We start from the raw sequence: 20,467 nt of genomic DNA, 5'->3' as shown, positions 1-20,467 counted from the left end.
CCTAATTCTTGTCTCCCGATATTATTCCACTATGCAACAGAGACGAAAGATAAGATTCTTACTGAGCTTCAAAACATTAAATTGCAAATAAAAAGATTGAAACCAAACACCATAGAAGTGAATGGAAGAACTTACAAAGTCGAGCATGATTTGATTTGTACGATGATAGGTGGAAAAGTATGCCAAGTTGCCACCAAAACTTCTGCTTCCTCCAACTGCACCGTTTGTGGAGCAACACCTAAGGAAATGAACCACTTAGACACAATAAGAAGAAGAGAAGAAAATGTGGATTCATTCCAGTACGGACTTCAGACGTTACATGCGTGGATTCGATTTATGGAATGTGTTCTCCATATTGCTTATCGTTTGCCATTCAAGGTATGGGTATGTAAATCTGACGAACAAAAAAGAATCCACGATGAAACAAAAGTGTATGTTCGAAATGAAATTCGTAATCGGTTAGGCTTAATTGTAGATACTACAAGACAAGGAAGTGGCTCTTCAAACGATGGAAACACGTCCAGAAAGTTCTTTGAGAATTATGAAATAATATCAGAAATTACAGGTATAAACAAACAATTATTGAAAAACCTTTATATCATTTTGCAAGTGTTAGCATGTGGGAAAGCGATTCACGGTGAACGCTTTCATAAACATAGTACCGACACTGCAGAACTGTTTGTAAATGAATATGGTTGGTACTTCATGCCATCATCAATGCACAAAATTTTAATTCATGGAGCAAAAATCATTGATTCCTTTCATATACCATTTGGGCAGTTATCAGAAGAAGCTCAAGAGGCGAAAAATACAGATTTAAAGAGATTTCGGGAAAATAATACGAGGAAATCATCTCCAACCAAATTGAATGAAGACTTGTTGAACCTTTTGCTGTGTTCTGCTGATCCTTATTTGGGAAGTCTGAGGCATCAGTTCCAAAAAACTGAAAGACCACTGCTTCCAGAAGCAAATACCTTGCTTCTGGATCCTTCGTAGGCCAACAGAATTAAGGTAAGCAAAGTTGTGCATCAATAAAATACAAGATAAATCGTCATAAGCAAGATATCCATAGTTAGTTCTGAAAAAAAAATTGATCCTATACATGGAAAAATAGACAAACTGTGCATTTGTTTATAAAAATTATTGTATGCTACTGTCAATCTTTAACTAATCTTAATCAAATGATAATTTCTGGAACATTTTATAGCAAACCTATCGATTTGGAGGGTCTGAAAATGGATGCGGTTTATTAATTCGTTTATAACATTAAAACCAATTTTTTTATTTATTCTAAACCACTGAAAATTGTTACTAAACAGTCTTTCACGCTAACAATAAACCTTTTTAAAAAAGAAATCCGAGAATCTTGTTAAAAATCGTGTTTAGAAAAAGTTAAAAAAAATTTTTTCAATTTTGTTGCTGAATAACTAAATTTTAAAAACTTATTTCAAAAATCTACTCTCACAAATTTCTTCGAAATTTAATTAGCTTCCACTGGAAAAAAAGTGTCCAAATCGAATGAAAAGTGTAGCCTAAAAATTGATTTGTTCATAGGTAAGTTTTTTGCCCCACTGTGTGCCGTCCCTGAGTCCGCGCGCTGTACACACTCGGATTGCTCGGTGTTTTTTGTTAATAACTCGGAAACGAACCAACGTTTTGGTGAAGGAAAAAGTTGTTTAGAATCATCTTAGCAATCATTCCTCTTCGGGTGCCGAGGTAGTCGCGTGACAGCCCGTATATCCGCAATGATCCCACTTGCAAAAATGTATGGAATTTGTTGTTTATTCACCATCTAAATTCGGTCAATATTTTTCGGTTTATGGTTATTAGCTAAGCAACAAAAACGCAAAATCACATTACACTATCCTACAAATACTACACGTTCCATTAAAAAATGTGAAATAAAATAATTTTTAACAAAATAAAAGTCCGACTTCGAAATGTACTAAAAAGTGTGAAATAATTTCTATTTCATTTATACTAATATTTCATAGCTATTAATAATATCTACTTAATCGTTAAATAGGATACCAAATACATTTCAAAGTTTTCGGAGGCGGCGCAATATTAAAAACATTTCTGCTACTAGGAAGATCCTAGTGCAGGCGCCGCGCCGGCACCTATGACAAATGACCCATTTGATAATTTCAAGTAAACAATATTCAGCGGGAATCAACATACCCATTGCGGATTAACTATATTGCAGGTCATGGGAGACTAAATATACAAATTAGTGGTGCCTCCACCGATTACATTGATCTTCAGATATGTTATCAAGTAAGTTTTCCTAAAATTTACTCGGCAGTCTCCTATAATTTTTTAGAAATTTGAAGTTGAAAGTGATATCAGCAATCCGCATATTTATAAAACTTGATTAAATTAGATTAAGTCAGTATCTTTTGAATAATTAACGGGATTTTCAAAATTGTACGTTAAGTATACAGGGTGTCCCAGAACTGGGGTAGGAGCCGAAGAGGGATGATTGCTGAGATCATTCTAAACAACTTTTTCCTCCGCCAAAATGTTGGTGAAGGCTTTGTTTTCGAGTTATTAATGAAAAACAATGGCCAATCAGAGGGCGCCGTTAGCGCGGGCCGAACCACGAGAGTGTTGGGTATGCTCTGCGTTCAAGCCGTGGTCGTGATCAAGTGCATCAGCACCACGTCGGTATAATAGGGCAAAAGTTGTATAGAATAATGAATAAAAAAAAGAAAAGAATAATAGTATCGAATTATTGATTGCTCATGAACAATGAATAAAGTAATGAATCGTTATTCATGTAGAATGAATAATTCGAATTGATCCAACACTTTTATTTGTTGTACGATAGGAGTTAAAAAAAATACTTGGTAGTCACTTCTGAAAAAAAATGAGGAAAACGAATACACGTTTTGGAAATCAAAATAAATTTGCAAATAATAAAAAAAGGATTGAATGTACATGAAACTTACCAATTCATCTGTAAATAATCCAACTGCAATGAAAATGGTTTTTCACTGGGTTATTGTGTCGATCCTGAACATTCGAGGAGGGAACACGTTAGGAAAAACAGCTGATCTCCAGACGGGATCATTGAACTCACTCAACCACACGGTCACTATCAGTTTTCACATAATTTCACTACGTAGTGCGAAAGAGACCGATTCTTTCAACTAAATAAATATTTTTATTCACTGTCACGTTGCGATTGCACTGCGCACAAATGAAAAACGTAATATTGCGCACTACTTCGTAACGTTTTCACGACGTTAATGGTCTTCCTTTCCAACTTCAAATGGGACTATTAGTTTCAGCGTCTGCGAAGTCTGTTTCGCTCTTTGTCTTTTTCTACAATCGGAAGTAACCGAGAGTGAGTTAGAGATGCTCGAATCGACACTTTGAATATAGCCGAACGTAGAAAAGGATAAAGAGCGAAAAAAAACCTCGCAGACGCTCAACCTACAGTCTCATCTGAATTTGGAAAGGAACACCAGTAACGTTGTGAGAACGTTACGTCGTAGTGCGGAATATTGTATGTTTTTCATTTGTGCCCAGTGTAATAGCAACGTGACAGTGAATGCAAATATTTATTTACTTGAAAGAATTGGATCCTTTCGGACCATGTAGTGAAATTCTGTGAAAAGTGATAGTGACCGTGCGGTTGAGTGAGTTTAATGATCTCGTCTGGAGATCAGCTGTTCTTCGCAATGTGTTCCATCCTCAAATATTCAGGGTCGGCACAATGACCCAGTGACAGCAAACCGTTTTCATTGCAACTTGGTCATTTACGGACGAATGGGTAAGTTTTATTTACATTTTTGAATGTTTTCGAATTTAACACGTTTATTAATTACTCCATTTCAATCCTTTTTTAGTATGTGAAAACATTTTTATTTCCAAATCGTGTATTCATTTTTTCATATTTGTTTCAAGAATGGTTACAAAGTATTTTTTTGGTAATTATTTAGAAGTTGGCCCTCCTTACCGATTTTCGTGATCTTGAAATATGTTGTCAAGGTCATCATTCTGAACAACTTTTCCCTATACATGTTACCGCCGCTCGGCCTTAGTTTCCGAGATTGTAATCGAGCTTTTTGCCTCTTTTTAGAGGTGTCCGTGTATCGATGTGTTCGAGAACCTTCGATACACAGAGACCTTCGGCAATTGATTCTCAAGGAATGGGTTTGAGTTTGGAAAATTATCAAAGGCGGATAATGGGACGTTAGCAAGAAAATTAGATGTATTTAGCTATTGTAAATATATCACAATTTATTTGTTGATGAGAGCAGAAATGAATTAAATATTTGTAGTTATTCTGATCGCTTATTGACAAGAAATTTCTATACATACATTGCCAAAGTTTGACTCATATAAGAAACGTACATTCCGAACAGACAATCGTGATAGACAGCAAAACCGCCGGTAAATACGTAGCGTTTCTCGAAGTCGAACGGCGCGTGGACTTTAAAAAACAATATTACAGCTCGCATATAAGACAACTTTAAATAACGACGGAGGTTGAATTTAACGCTTTATAAAATCAGTAAATAAAGGAAATCCCTTAGATTCGACTCGCTCACGTCTCTTATTGTTGGCACTTGTAAAAATAATTGTGGATACGTGGTCCGGCAAATTATTTACAATCTTTCAAATAAGATTTAAGATCATTGGAAAATATAATCCAGGAGGCAGTGACTCGCAGGAATATTTCCACGTCTTAAGAGTGTGATTGTAAGGGGGTTGACACAATCGTTTGTAAATTGTTGTATAAATGAAACAGAGGAAAGATCTGTGTGAGGGACTGTGTCCCGCTAACAGATTTCGCCGTTATCAGATACCAACACATGTTATTTGAAAATAAAAGGAGAAGAGGAAGATATATATATATATATATATATTGTACCTTTATAAAATGACTCTGTCCTACCGACTTTCGAGAGTTCGTTTAACTAAATCGATTAGCAATGCCGTGAATCTTGTAACGGGGTCGGTCGGTTCGGTGCGCACGGCGTTGCGCACCGCGGCGGTTTTCCCCGTGCTAGGGTTCGCAAGGGAACAGGTCGGTAAATAACGAGGCAGATATATTAGAAAAATATATAGGTTTATTAATGAAAGGTAGCTATAGATGGTACAGCGCGGTGACTATTCCCGCCAAGCTGGTCGGGCGGCGGCCATGTCCTGCCTCGGCAACTACAATCAGAATACGTGCTGCTTGTTAGACGCGTGGAGCCAGAGCTTAAAGCTAATGTACATGACTTACTAGCTAGGGTCGGAACCCGGTCCGTCACAGAAAGTTATGCGGCTTAAATCTAGCGCGGTTCGTAGCCGTTGCTACGCGGTCTTACAATCTAACGGCGCGATGTCGGTGCGCGGACTGAAAGCGCTGAGCGGAGCGCGAACGCGAGAGAACGCAAACGCAAACGCAAAGTCGGGAGAGGATTGGCCCGATTGGGCCGACGGTGATTTATTGAATCGCGCTGCGGTGTTTCGCGCTGCGGTGGAGTTGCTGCCCGCTTGCCTCACACGGCTCGTCTTCTCGTACGCCGAGGTAGAACCGAACAGCGAACGAGACGACGACCAATCCTGGCCAGCCTGGGTAGCGCCATGAAGCTGGACGGAATCGGCTGCCAAAGGCAGAATGCGGTACCGGGTAGGCTAGTGTTCGAAATCCCTGTGGAAGCACCGGCAGAGATTATGAACGCGTACTAGCTTGGTCACCCCGGGTCAACCACGGAACTGACGAGGCTAGGCGCCTACGGCCGCTGGGCATAGTGCAATGTTACGGCCCGTAGGCCAGAGATCTCTTCGCCAGGTCAGCCATGGCGTCGAGAGCTCTGGTGCTCCGGTCCGGACCTCCTAGGCAGTGATGCCAGAACCGTGGGACGTGGGACAAATCTTTACCCTCTCCACGACGTCCCACGACGTCCCAGTGACTCCCCTACCGCAGTTGTTTCATCTAACACAAGCGCGTTGTCCCACGTGTCCGTGTGAGCTCTCTGCGGGTTTGGCAGAGTTCGGCTGCTCTCGTCATTTCTACGTTATCGGCTCGATGCTCAAGCCGCTAAAGCACGTGGCAGCAGCATCGACGAATCGACAAAATAATATAATTTCGTGCATGGCAATATGGCTGAATTAAGAAACCAGGAGAATCAGTTCGAATCCCGATTTTACGGTTTCAGTTCTGATTCTTAATACATTAACGTTTTTCTAATACATAAAAATACATTTTTGATACATTAATACTATGAAATACATTAACTTGGAAAGCAGTTTAAAAAAGGAGTTGAACTGCATCTTTCTTTGATATTTTTTTTAATACTTAAGTTTTATATATATACATATGTATGTACGTATATATGATAAAAGTACGTGATACAGAAGTAATTTCTTCAATTAGATATTACTGTTATTCTAACTATTACAATACATAAATTCGAAGACATACGAGGAAAATTGGTTAGGTTAAATTGTAAGGATATAAAGAAATTTCAATCTTTAACGGTTTGTCAGTTTTATTTCTTATTCCTTACAACTATTATAATTTTATTCTGTGAATGGTCATTACAATGAAAGATGGATTAGATACAATTTGATTCCTCATTTAATTTGTTATATACATATCAGGTTTCTTGCAACTATTGTACCTGGTCCACGCTTACACGATATTGCATATTTTACTTTCCTATGATACAACAAGGAAACAAAACTATAATATAGTGATTACCATAATACAATAGAAAATGTTAAGCTTGGTATAAACCTTGTTTTTTTTGTGTACTTAATCTGCAGTTACGCTTCGTTGCTTTATAATGACAGATTTTTCTTTTAAATGAAACTTCCACTAGCGTATTGATGAAATTTTTCGATTAAAACAAGATGAAACACGACATAATTTGAATTATAGTTACTTTATATATTTGCATTAGGTTTTAAATAAATAAGTAAATATAATGCAAATTATGTCGTGTTTGGTCTTATTTTAATCAGAAGAACCTTACAATTACATTGGTAAAAGTTTCATTTAGCAAAAATGAAAAATAAAAAAGTTATGGTTAAATTAATATTGTCTCACTCAAATGTTTTTTCTCGGGCCCTTTAATTCTCGGACCTCTTTCTCTTTCGCTATTTGTCTTTTTTTACGTTCGCCAGCATTCAAGAACTCGCTCGGACTGTGTCGTTCTGCCAGCCTCGCACACTTTTAGGAGAATCGGGAAAATCCAACATAATAACACATTCTATGCTGAAAGAATATACTAACAATAAGTTATCTGTCTAAAAAAATTTTAATAAATCCGACAACAGATTTATTTTCGGGCTGCTTTTCTTAAGTAATCAGCATTTTACCAGTCTCCTGTACAGATCGTGTGTAGCAGTTTGTAGCAAACTCAACATATTTTCGATATTATGTAGAATACACAACCGATCGACAAATATTAAAAATCCAGGATAGTTTGTGCCGCTTTTTATATGTCAAGGGCCATCGAAATGAAATAAATGACCAACAATGTATAGTATAATAAAGGTGATCGCTGTTCATCTATTTCCTTTCTACGATGTATTTCTTCCACAAGAGACGGTTTCCTAATAATTTACAGTACAGTAAAATCTGGGTACATATATGCAAGACGTCCGATCAAACTTCGACACCTCGCTTGGATATGCATATGCAATGTTTTGATTCGATCTCTCTGACTTTTCGTCCACTTTTAACATCAATTTTAGCAAGTAATTACAATTCAAACTAGATCGTGTTTGGTATCATTTTAATCAGAAAAATCGGGCCAATACGCTAGTAAAAATTTCATTTAAAAAAAGTCAAAAATAAAAATGTTTTATAACTGAATTAGTATTAGTCACACCGATATGTTTCGGGTCTTTCATTTGATCATTGGACCTCTCTCTCTCCTCCACTGCCTGTCCCTTTCTACGTTCACGCTTGGCTGGCGTCGCGCGTAACCCGAGATTCGACACCTCTCTTGGATCCCAATCTCTCTTGCATATGTATATCCAGATTTTACTGTACTGTAAATTGTTAGGAAACCGTCTCTTGTGGAAGAAATACAGGATTGCCTCGAAATAAGCAAGTGGTCTCTGCTTCGAAATAAGCAAATGTTCGATCCCGAGCCACTTGCTTATTTCGAGGCAATCCTGTACTACATACATCGTAGAAAGGAAATAGATGAACAGCGATCACCTTTATTATACTATACATTGTTGGTCATTTATTTCATTTCGATGGCCCTTGACATATAAAAAGCGGCACAAAATATCCTGGATTTTTAATATTTGTAGATCGGTTGTGCATTCTACATAATATCGAAAATATGTTGAGTTTGTTACAAACTGCTACACACGATCTGTACAGGAGACTGGTAAAATGCTGATTACTTAAGAAAAGCAGCCCGAAAATAAATCTGTTGTCGGATTTATTAAAATTTTTTTAGACAGATAACTTATTGTTAGTATATTCTTTCAGCATAGAATGTGTTATTATGCTGGATTTTCCCGATTCTCCTAAAAGTGTGCGAGGCTGGCAGAACCACACAGTCCGAGCTAGTTCTTGAATGCTGGCGAACGTAGAAAAAGACAAATAGCGAAAGAGAAAGAGGTCCGAGAATTAAAGGGCACGAGAAAAAACATTTGAGTGAGACAATATTAATTTAACCATAACTTTTTTATTTTTCATTTTTGCTAAATGAAACTTTTACCAATGTAATTGTAAGGTTCTTCTGATTAAAATAAGACCAAACACGACATAATTTCCATTATATTTACTTATTTATTTAAAACCTAATGCAAATATATATAGTAACTATAATTCAAATTATGTCGTGTTTGATCTTGTTTTAATTGAAAAATTTCATCAATACGCTAGTGGGAGTTTCATTCAAAAGAAAAATCAGTCATTATAAAGCAACGAAGCGTAAGTGCAGATTAAGTACACAAAATAACATAAGGTTTATACCAAGCTTAACATTTTCTATTGTATTATGGTAATCGCTATATTATAGTTCTGTTTCCTTGTTGTATTATAGGAAAGTAAAATATGCAATATCGTATAAGCGTGGACCAGGTGCAATAGTTGCAAGAAACCTGATATGTATATAACAAATTAAATGAGGAATCAAATTGTATCTAATCCATCTTTCATTGTAATAACCATTCACAGAATAAAATTATAATAGTTGTAAGGAATAAGAAATAAAACTGACAAACCGTTAAAGATTGAAATTTCTTTATATCCTTACAATTTAACCTAACCAATTTTCCTCGTATGTCTTCGAATTTACGTATTGTAATAGTTAGAATAACAGTAATATCTAATTGAAGAAATTACTTAAATATTAATTAAAAAAATATCAAAGAAAGATGCAGTTCAACTCCTTTTTTTAACTGCTTCCCAAGTTAATGTATTTCATAGTATTAATGTATTAAAAATGTATTTTTATTTATTAGAAAAACGTTAATGTATTAAGAATCAGAACTGAAACCGTAAAGTCGGAATTCGAACTGATTCTCCTGGTTTCTTAATTCAGCCATATTGCCATGGACGAAATTATATTATTTTGTCGATTCGTCGATGCTACTGCCACGTGCTTTAGCGGCTTGAACATCGAGCCGATAACGTAGAAATGACGAGAGCAGCCGAACTCTGCCAAACCCGCAGAGCTCACACGGACACGTGGGACAACGCGCTTGTGTTAGATGAAACAACTGCGATAGGGGAGTCACTGGGACGTCGTGGGACGTCGTGGAGAGGGTAAAGATTTGTCCCACGTCCCACGGTTCTGGCATCACTGACTGGGACGTCGTGGGACGTCGTGGAGAGGGTAAAGATTTGTCCCACGTCCCACGGTTCTGGCATCACTGCCCCAAGGCAACTCATCGATCCGCGCATCGATCGGTCCTACTTATAGTCTAATCGCACGGGAGTGGGGATGCCGCCGCGGTAGGGGCCCGCGATGTGCGACGCCGATCCGCGGCTGTCGTCGCAATCTGCTTGATTTAACGACTCCTCTGTTTGAGGTACATACAATCTATCTGCGACGCAAGTGGCTTACTTAACGAACACAAGTCGGTTTTGACTTTACAAAATTGTACTGTTTTCGCGTAACGATTCAGTGATTTCGTGATCTACCCGCAAGCCGGTTGGAACAAGAGTGTCGATCCTTAGATCGACACCTAGATCGCTCAATCCTATGCATAGTGGGAGAAACCCCATCTCTACTTACAATCGCAAATAGGGAAAGGGATACGTAGGCCGCGCCGCTTCTGCAGATACTCTGTTAAATGGATAATATCCATTTCTACCTTATCTATGTGACCGGTAAAATACGTACGGTTACAAGATATTTGCAAAAATCTTTAGTTATACAGTATTGCTTCGAAATAAGCAAGTGGTTCGGGACCGGACAGTTGCTTATTTCGAAGCAGGTATGCTATTCGGCTTGACTTTGTTCTCGAAACGGGACGATAGAGAACGCGAGAAACGAGTGAGAGATCCGAGGTAACGGCAAATCATAAAGTGATCGGCCGAGCAGCGATGTTATTTTTTGAACAAGGATAGAATGTAGCATGCCCTCTCATTCTCGCACTATGCTTTATTTCGAAGCAAATATACCAGACTGAGAAAGCATTATATATATTCCATCCTTCTTCTACTAACCGATGTCACTGCTCAGTCAAGCGTGAAATTTATTTCCCTAAACATCGGCTTCGCACTTTCATGGACCTCTCACTCATTTCTTGTACCTCCCACTTTGCGGGCGACTTCAAACAAAGAAGAGGGGATAGCGAGTTGCTTATTTCGAAGCAGAGACCACTTGCTTATTTCGAAGCAATACTGTACTTAGATTACGAGTACACTGTATTCCGGGAAAAATGGAGACTGAATGGTGATTGAAAGAGTGATTGAAGTGGTTTGAGGTTAGGGTTAGGGTTAGTGTTTTGTTTTTGATTTTTTCACGTTATAATTACTATTTCGTTATAATACACTCATTAACATCATGCTGACGTCGGAATAAAAACTCAGTTATATATCCCGCGTAATGCGACGTACGAGTTCCATAACGAGGAATATTAGCTCTTGTATCACTCCATGTACGCTCTAAACCTAAACCTAACCTAAACCTAACCTAAACCTAACCTAATCCTAAACCTAACCCTAACCTCAAACCACTTCAATCCATTTTTCCCGGAATACAGAGTACTGGTGACATAAGTATAATTGCAGTTTTTTACGAATATCTCGGAAACTAAAGCCGAGCGGCGGTAACATGTATAGGAAAAAGTTGTTCAGAATGATGACCTTGACAACATATTTCAAGGTTACGAAAATCGGTGATGAGGGCCAACTTCTAAATAATTACCATTTTTTTTTAAATTCCTATCGTACAACTAATGAAAGTGTTGGATCAATTCGATTTATTCATTCTACATGAACAACGATTCATTACTGTATTCGTTGTTCATAAGCAATCAATAATTCGATACTATTATTCTTTTCTTTTTTTTATTCATTATTCGATGCAACTTCGGCACAACGAATCTTATTACACCGACGTAGTGCCGATGCACTTGATCACGACCCCGCGGATAATACCCAACCCTCGTGATTCGGCCCGCACTAACGGCGCGCTCTGATTGGCCAGTGTTTTTCGTTAATAACTCGTAAACAAAGCGTTTACCAACATTTTGGCAAAGGAAAAAGTTGTTTAGAATGACCTCACTAATCATTGCTCTTCGGCTCCTACCCCAGTTCTGGGACACCCTGTATAAATTCATGAAGTAACATCACAAGTACACAAAGTAAAGTTCAAATTAACAGAATGCAACAATAGCGAATGTTTTATTTGTCTAACGTAAAGAAATTAACTGAAAGTGAACCATTATATTTATCAACAATCATCGAAAGCACCAGAAAATGTGGGATGAGGTATACGTCGCTCCGCGTTGTAAAATACGAGTAAGTATATTCGTGAACGTAGTAGTTCCCCCTACTCTCTCCTCCTTATGGTGATGTTGTACGTTCAGAAAATACAATCCAGCTCAGACCTATTTTTTTTATTTAAAAGTAAAATTTGACTTGGATTACGTAATACAACTCAAACCAAATTTTCGTTTTGAATTAAACTTTAACTTCAAACATCTCATCAAAAGAGATCATTATTAAATCATTATTATCATTATCATATTAGGAAATGCTTTTTAGAATCGTGTCTTTAGCAACATTGTTGGAGATTATGGGATATTGTTATAAAAATACTATATCAGTTGAACAGATTTTTATTCTTCAAGGTCTGAAGAGCGACTGGGGTCGTAAAAGGCATAAGGCACCAATGGTCAAAAGAAAAGATCAAATGACACTTCTCGCTATCGCTATCCTATAAACAAAATTCGGTGCACTGATTTGAAGCCACGGTGATTTATATTACCATTTAAGTATGTATCACCAGAGAAATGAAGCTGAGCACAAGTATTCTACGTTACTCGTTTCATTTTTTTTGTTATTTTATTCTAGGATTTCCAAAAAACATATTTCTAGGCGAATGTAATCGGGAGTAGCATCAGTAATATTAATCCAATCTTTTTATATAAAAATCGGTATCGAAGCGATAAAAAAAAAGTACCTAGATCTAGTGCCACTGTTTCAAATATAAAATAACTTTTAATGAAAAATACAACCGATTTCAAAATGCGCTAAAAAGTATGAAATAATTTCTATTTCATTTATACCAATATTCCACAAGCTATTAATAAAATCTATTTAATCGTTAAATAGTATACTAAATACATTTCAAACTTTTCAGTGGCGGCGCAAAATTAAAAACATTTCTTCTACTAGGAAGATCCTAGCACTGGCGTCGGGAACCTATGACAAATGACCCATTTGATAATTTCAAGTTAACAATCTTCAACGGGCATCAACATACCCATTGTGGATTAACTATATGTAGGTACATCAAAAGTGCTGCCAATTTCTAATACAATCGTCACAATTACAAATGTTTTCAGCCGAACCTATAACGTTCCGCATTTTTTTTTTACGACATATTAATTACCAAGTTTGCCATACCGCAATCAAATCGTTATTGGCAACATCATTTATTCACAACATATTTTGCGTGACTCCCGAAAAGTTTGAGATGTATTTAGTATACTATTTAACGACTAAATAGGTTTTATTAATAGCTGTTGGGTATTTGTATAAATGAAATAGAAATTATTTCATACTTTTTAGTGCATTTTGTTGTAGAAATGCAATATAAGTTATTTTACACTCTTTAGCGCATTTTGAAGTCGGTTGTATTTTTTGTTAAAAATTATTTTATCTATTGCAAACTTAACCTACAATAATATAAATAATTAATCGAATTAATCTAGATAGATAGCTTTATCTCTTGCCTTTCGGCTTTAAACGGAGGTTTGGCACGTGGGTGCGCCTACAATATTTTATAAATTATGTACATTAAAGTAATACAGTATCGTCCGTGAGCTTCAGGTCTTCTGTCTCTGATCTATCTCCTTCCTTCTTCGAAATATTTCCCTCATCCATTTTCCCCCCAGCTCTTGATCCTGCAAAATATTCCACTTTGTTAATTCATTATCCCTTTCCACTTCCTTACATTCTTTTAACAAGTGTTCTATTGTCTCCTCTCCTAGTCCACACATTCTACAGACGTTGTCCTCTTTCTTTTTCCAGTATCTATTGCCTCTTTCTTCATTCCCACATCTGAACCTTGCAATCATTGACTGGTCCCTTCCTTTGTATTATGCTTTCAGATAATAAGCTCGGCTTTCCTTCCTTACTCTTCTGTATTTTCCGCTATACCTTCCTATTACTATTCTATCATAAAAAGATTGGCACTGTTCTGCTCTGTCTAACTGTGCTAGATTTTCTGTTAGCGTCAGGTCTCCCATGCGTCTAGATTTGACATCCTTTATTTCTATTCCTTTCTCTTCGTAGTGTTGTCTTCTCTGTTCTTCCCATTTCGATCTTTTTCTCTCGCATTTTGTACAGGGTGTAAAAAAATTAAATCTCACGACCTATATGGGGTGATTCTACACCTCTGGATCGGTGGAGATCTGTCAAAGAAAGCGACCGCAAAATTGACCTTGACCCCTAATTTCAAGGTCAAATTTTTTTATTGGCTTATCGTATAGTGCTCATCAAGGGGATAAAAAGTCTGAAAGGAACCATGTGCCGGAAATGAACCCTTCTCCTAGAAAAAAGCCGTCAAAGTTTCCATATATGTTAATGCATTAAACGTTGAGTCGCCCGGTACCCCTCTCCAGTGATCTTGGCGCGTCAGTCTCGCGTATCGCTCGAATTTCATCGTATAGGACAATTCTTGAATTTCAGTCACAATGCCAGCATATAGGAAGGGTAAATTCTAAGAGAGCATATTTAAAAAGATAAAATTTTTTACACCCTGTATCTACCTCTTTCCAGCATTCCAGTATTATCTTGTTAATTCCTTTCGTCCTTGGTTTTTCTTCGTATCTCACTGCTTTCCTCCCTGCTTCTATTCTTATTTTGTCCTCCTTTGTTTCATCTATTACTATATATGTTGGTGTATTGAAGTCCAATCCTAATACCCATTTTATGTACTTTGTATGTAGTTTTTCAAGTCTCTTCGATTCGCTCCATCCCCATATCTCTGCTGCATACATCATGACGCTTTTCACCAAACTTCTATAAATCTTCATCCTTCTTTCAAAGTTGTTTTTGAATCTTCTTTCTCCTATTCCCCATGTTTGCTTCATCACTATCATCGCCTGTTTCGCTATTTCTCTCCAGTGCATCTCCGTTCCTCCATTTTTCTGGAAGTGATACCCTAGGTATTTGAAATCTTTTACTTCTTCTAATTCTTCTTCTCCCCATTTCCATATCTCCTTTTTCTTCTGACTTCATCCTTTCTTGAAAATTATTATCTTCGACTTTCCAGCGGTTAGCATTAACTCTCTTCTTTCAAAGTATCTTTTCATTCTATTTATCATTTCCTTTAAGTCCTGCGGATGTTTTGTTAATAGTACGATGTCATCTGTGTACGACAGTGACCAAAACTTCTCTTTTCCGATCACCATTCCTCCTGCTTGACCCTTCTCTCAATTTCTCTTCCAGGTTCGCCGTATATAACGAGAATAAGGTAGGGCTTAGTGGGCATCCTTGCCATAATCCTTTCGTTGTCCAAAACTTTTCAGATACTTTCCCATTAACTCTTATCCTATTCTCTGTTTCTTTGTAAATTTCGTTAATTCTCGTTCCTAGAGTGTTACTTATTCCTTTTTCCTCCATAACCTTGCCCAGTTTTTCTCTGTTTACTTTATCGAAAGCCGCTGTTAGATCTGCGAAGAAAGCATATAGCTTTCCTCCTTTTTCTTTGATTTCTTTGTTTACCGCATAGTTCAGAATAAAAATGTTGTCCATTGTGCTTCTTCCTTTTCTGAAGCCTGCTTGCGTCTCTGGTATGATTTCCTTTTCCTCTGGTTCTGCACTTAATCTGTTCTCTAGAATCATCGCGTATATCTTGTATGCCGTATTTAGCAGCGTTATGCCTCTGTAATTCTTTACATCATCCTTGTCTCCCTTCTTAAATATAGGGCTAATTATAACTATTTACCATCTCCTTGGCATTCCGTCTCCCTTCCATACTTTGTTTATCAGTGTTGTGATTCTAGTGAGTACCTTCCTTCCTCCATGTATCCAGACCTAGTTTTCTAGGCCGTCTTCCCCTGCTGCTTTTCTTTTTTTCAATTTCTTAATTTGCCTCTTCACTTCTTGTTCCGTTATAATTTCATTTGTATCCTGCTGTTCCTCTGTTTCCTCTAATCTCTCTTCTTCTTGGTCCTTTTGTTCTTTTCCTTCTAATAATTCCATGAAATATCTTCTTCAGCCCTGTATGCTTGTGTTTTTAATTTGTTCTATTTCTTCTTCTTCTTTCTTCTGTTGTTGGTCCTCCTTTTTCTCGCAGAGTTTCTTGAATTCTCTTCTTTTCTGAATGTATGCCACCTTTTCCCCTTTCCCTCTTCTCCATTTTCTGAGCTCTTTTCGCGTTTCTTTTTTTCTCTCTGTACATTCTTTATCCCACCATTTCTTGTACTCTGATTTCATTTTCATTACCTTTATCACTTTCTTGAGTACCGTCCCGTTGATCTTATGTGCCATTTCTTCCATCATTTCGTTTGGATCCTCCTTTTCGAATTCAATTTGTTTCACTTCCTCCTGGTAGTGTCGCTTTCCTTCCTCCGTCCAAAGCCGTCTCTCCTTCCATATCTCTTCTTCTTGCTTCTCTACGCTGGTTTCTCCATAAATCTCTAATTTCAGTGGTAAATGATCTGACTCTATCCTCTCTTCTATCCTGAAACTTCTGATATCTTCTGCAATTGCTGGGTCTATCAATACATAATCGATTACCGAGTTTCCTTTGCCCTCAATGAAAGTATATTCACCTTCTTCGTCTCCTTCAAAATTACCGTTCATAATTTCCCAACCGTTGCCTTCTACCATTTCTATTAGCCTGGTTCCTTTTATGTTTTTTATTTTATCTCTAATAAATTTCCCATAATAAATTTCAAGTTCAAGATTAATAATAATAAAATCTGGATACTGTTTAATTTTTTGTATCTGTTATTAACAGTTTTAAATAAAAACTTTTAGGATACGCTCGCAAAATCAATAAAACGCTATTTTTTCAGGAACTAGTTGATACATATTGATAAAGTAGAGTTTTTAAGTAATGTCGACAACAAATTTTAATTGTTTCTAACTGTCTAGGTATTATAGAACATATTATGTTTTTTTTTAATGCAGATTTATTATGAGTATTGTTCAGCTAATTAGCAATAACCGAAACACTGTGCATCCGTCTCCGAGTAATTGGTGAACATACATAAAGAAAATATATTGATCGAATTGAGTAACCTCCTCCTTTTTCGAAGTCGGTTAAAAATCGATCGAAATGAAAAAATGCAAAATGTTTTTTTAACGGGACTAATCGGGGGACATACTCTACAAGATACTAAAGGTTTCGTTTCGATTAGTCCATCTGTTTTGGAGTAATTGACGAACATACATTAAATAAAAAAGTTGTTAGGAATGAAAAAATATACTGATCGAATTGAGTAAGTTCCTCTTTTTTCGAAGTCGGCTAAAAAGCAACTTCACATTCCTTCGTTCCACTGTTTGATATTTGTTTATAAGGTGTTTGTTAAAATTTGTAGCAAATAATAGTCTAAACCATTTATCGAAAGCAAAACAATTACAATACGTAACTAGAAAATTCAAACAATTTTTTGTTCATTGTTCATAACATCAATTAATTAATCATAGAATCATACGATCTTCTCTATTGAAGACCGTATTATACGATAACACATTTATTGAATATTGTGAAGGCAGATACCTAGCGAGTATTACCATAATCTTCGGCAGTTAGAGGATACCAGTTAAGCTTAGAAGCCCAATTTCATAGTGGCTCTCCTATTGTGTGCAGGGAGGAAACTAAGAGAATCATGGTCGTAAATAATCAATGAATTATGTGACTGACCAAGGTTGAAATAACGGTTCTAATAAGGTTGTGTAGCGTCGAAACTCGAACTTTTGCGCCCGAATTCCATGATTCAACAAATTGATACACAATGTTTGGGGGTAAACCCCGACGCAAAAAGGACCTTGCGGTCAAAAAATCTCGAAAAAAGACGTGTGAGTATGAGTATGAGGTGTGGGTTGTGTGTGCGCGGGTGTGCAGTAAGAATAATTACGCGTAGTGTAACCGTTGTCTAAACCATGTACGATCAGGATGTGTGGCGTTGAGCCGATAGAAATACATATGAGGTGCCCAGTTAGGCGTCCGAATTTTTGCCCACATTAAAGTCCGTCGCTATCCCCACCAGTTCTTGGAAACAGAAGTTCCACACATGTCGAAGTTTTCACGTATTTGGAATCACGACCTTACAATCATGGATTTGGAATGATAAATGATGTTCGAATTGACCACCGCATTCGCATGTATAGAATATAGGTATCCTACTCGCACTCATTTCCTCTCCTTCCTTCAGTTGAATTCGCAGAAGTCACCTCCCCATTTAAGCGTCCGTATTCGGTCCCGATTGTGGACGCTTAAGTGGGCACCTCTGTAGCGACGCTAAGTCGTTACGAGCTCGGCCAATTAACGGCTTTCATTGTGTAATCGACGTTTCGAAACGGATATAACGATGACCAGTCGTTATGAGCTAGACCGATTGACGGCAGGCAAGAGTTTAACGAGGATTAGTCGTTAGAAGCTGGACCGATTAACGGCAGCGTATATGAATGTTTAACGGATCCGAGTTTGTATGAGTTTGTTTGAATCTTTAAAATAAGATGTCCGATCATGTACCTTTCACGGGAGGAGAGCCAGATCTTCGTTTATTCACTTTAACAAAACTTAACAAAACAAAAGGAATGATACCGATGGCGTTTTCCATAGAACTGAACGAGACCCGGGAGCGTCACGCACCGGCGAACCAGACTCCCTTCCCCTTCGCTTGTTTTTCGACGTTAACGACGTGTTGTTCGGAACGCGATGTTAATTCCCCTTGAACGCGCATTGTCTTAGGGACTTTTGAGCCCGATCTACAATAGATAGAGTAAGGAGTAGAAGTAGAAGTAACGATTTTGGCGTAAAGATGCTTACGCTGGCTCCGTCTACAATACGATGGGGAACATTCCTAGCAAACGGACCATTCACCGATTTGGACGTGTTATATATCGTTAAATTCGTCTTTTTGAGCATATTATTGAGGCGTTTGTCTTTTTTTGCGGAAATTCCTTTTCTTTTTTGAAATTTGATGTGAAGTTTCGAAAAAAAAAGGAAGGTTAAGTATGTTTCTGATATGTATCACATATTAATACGTAGATATGTACAGTAAAACCTGGATAAATGCAACGAAAGAATGCTTGGATAAGTGCAACATCGCTATCCCCTCCACTTGGGGGGATCCCCCTAGACACACCGAGCCGCTCGACGAGAAAACCGTATAATATGATCCGACCGTAATATCGGTGTGACTAATACTAATTGAACGATAAAACTTTTTTATTTTTAACTTTTTCTTAATGAAACTTTTACTAACGCATTTGTGAGATTTTTCTGATTAAAATGACACCAAACATGATATAGTTTGAATTATATTTATAAACAATAGTAATAGAATAAACAACATAGAATTGACACCACGACTGAATATAAATGATGTCGGCTGAATACAAAAGATGTGTACGGACACAGAATCGGCATGTCGACTGAATACAAAACATGTGTACGGACGCAGAATCGCCACCTTGCCTGGATAAATGAAACCTTTGAAACCAGAGCCGACACTGCGACTGGTTTTGATTTCGATCTCTGTTACTTTTCGCCAACTTTTAACATCAATTTTAGCAAGTAATTATAATTCAAACTATATCGTGTTTGGTATCATTTTAATCCGAAAAATTTCACCAATGCGTTAGTAAAAGTTTCAATAAAAAAATGTCAAAAATAAAAAAGTTTTATAGTTGAATTAGTATTAATCACACCGATACGTTTTGGCTCTTTCCTTTCATCATCGGACCTCTCTCTTTCCGCCACTGTCTGTCCCTTTCTACATTCACGCTTGGCTGGTCGTCGCGTGTAACTCGAGTTTCGACACCTCGCTTGGATAAATGCAACCACTAGGTCCCAATCTTGGTTGCATTTATCCAGGTTTTACTGTAATAATATAATTTTTATTAATATTGAAAGCTTTAAATAATTGTATTATTGCCTAGTATACATGGTAAACGCTAGATATCGTAATGGATATTTACCGTACGTTCATATCTGATACGACCGCGATCCGGCGCACAGTGGGACAAAACGGCTTTCGGCGATTTTCGTGAATTCAAAAATCGAAAAACTATTTACATGCATCGATAGAGAATAAACTGTAGTTTAACGTAGTATAATCCGTTTTTTTATATTTGCTTCCGTTTTACCGTGGTTCGCACTCAAAGTCAGTAGAAATTCGTCAAAACGAAACGCTGATGATATTATCCGTAACTTCAATGTACGATTCTAATAAATTTTACTCGGAAAGATAAAATTCAAATGAATTACAAAGTTTTCTAGATTAGTATAGATTCTATTCAGTGCATAAAGTAAGTTAAAATATTAACAACTTTTTAAGTAATAGGATCTGATTGAAATGAAGTACATTTAACTAAAATCTCAACTTTGCGGTTGATTTTAAAAAAATGCCACAACTTGCCACATGTTTAATTATTACTGCAGCAAAGAGTGAACTTTCCTCTCTCAGAATCAGAAAAAATTGGTTGCTCCAACTTGCCCCTGTTCAGAAAAATGGCGATTGAATGAAATTACATCCATCTTGGCCGCTGCGCACGACGATGGAAAAGCAGTACCAGATACGATTATTAACCAGATAACTGCATTCGACGTGTATATTCGTCATCCAAAACTTTATT

At 37.1% G+C, this 20,467-nt stretch overlaps 1 protein-coding gene across 3 annotated transcripts in view; it reads left to right on the top strand.

The window, feature by feature from the left end:
* Window positions 1–20,467, top strand: part of Invadolysin (leishmanolysin-like peptidase, invadolysin) — a 1,079,802-nt gene that overhangs the window by 574,576 nt on the left and 484,759 nt on the right. The window lies entirely within an intron of this gene.

Source organism: Osmia lignaria, chromosome 11 (assembly GCF_051020975.1).
Source record: "Osmia lignaria lignaria isolate PbOS001 chromosome 11, iyOsmLign1, whole genome shotgun sequence".
Classification (NCBI taxonomy): Eukaryota; Metazoa; Arthropoda; class Insecta; order Hymenoptera; family Megachilidae; genus Osmia; species Osmia lignaria.
Note: the sequence above shows the minus strand (reverse complement) of the source record. Positions and strands in the feature narration are given on the sequence as shown.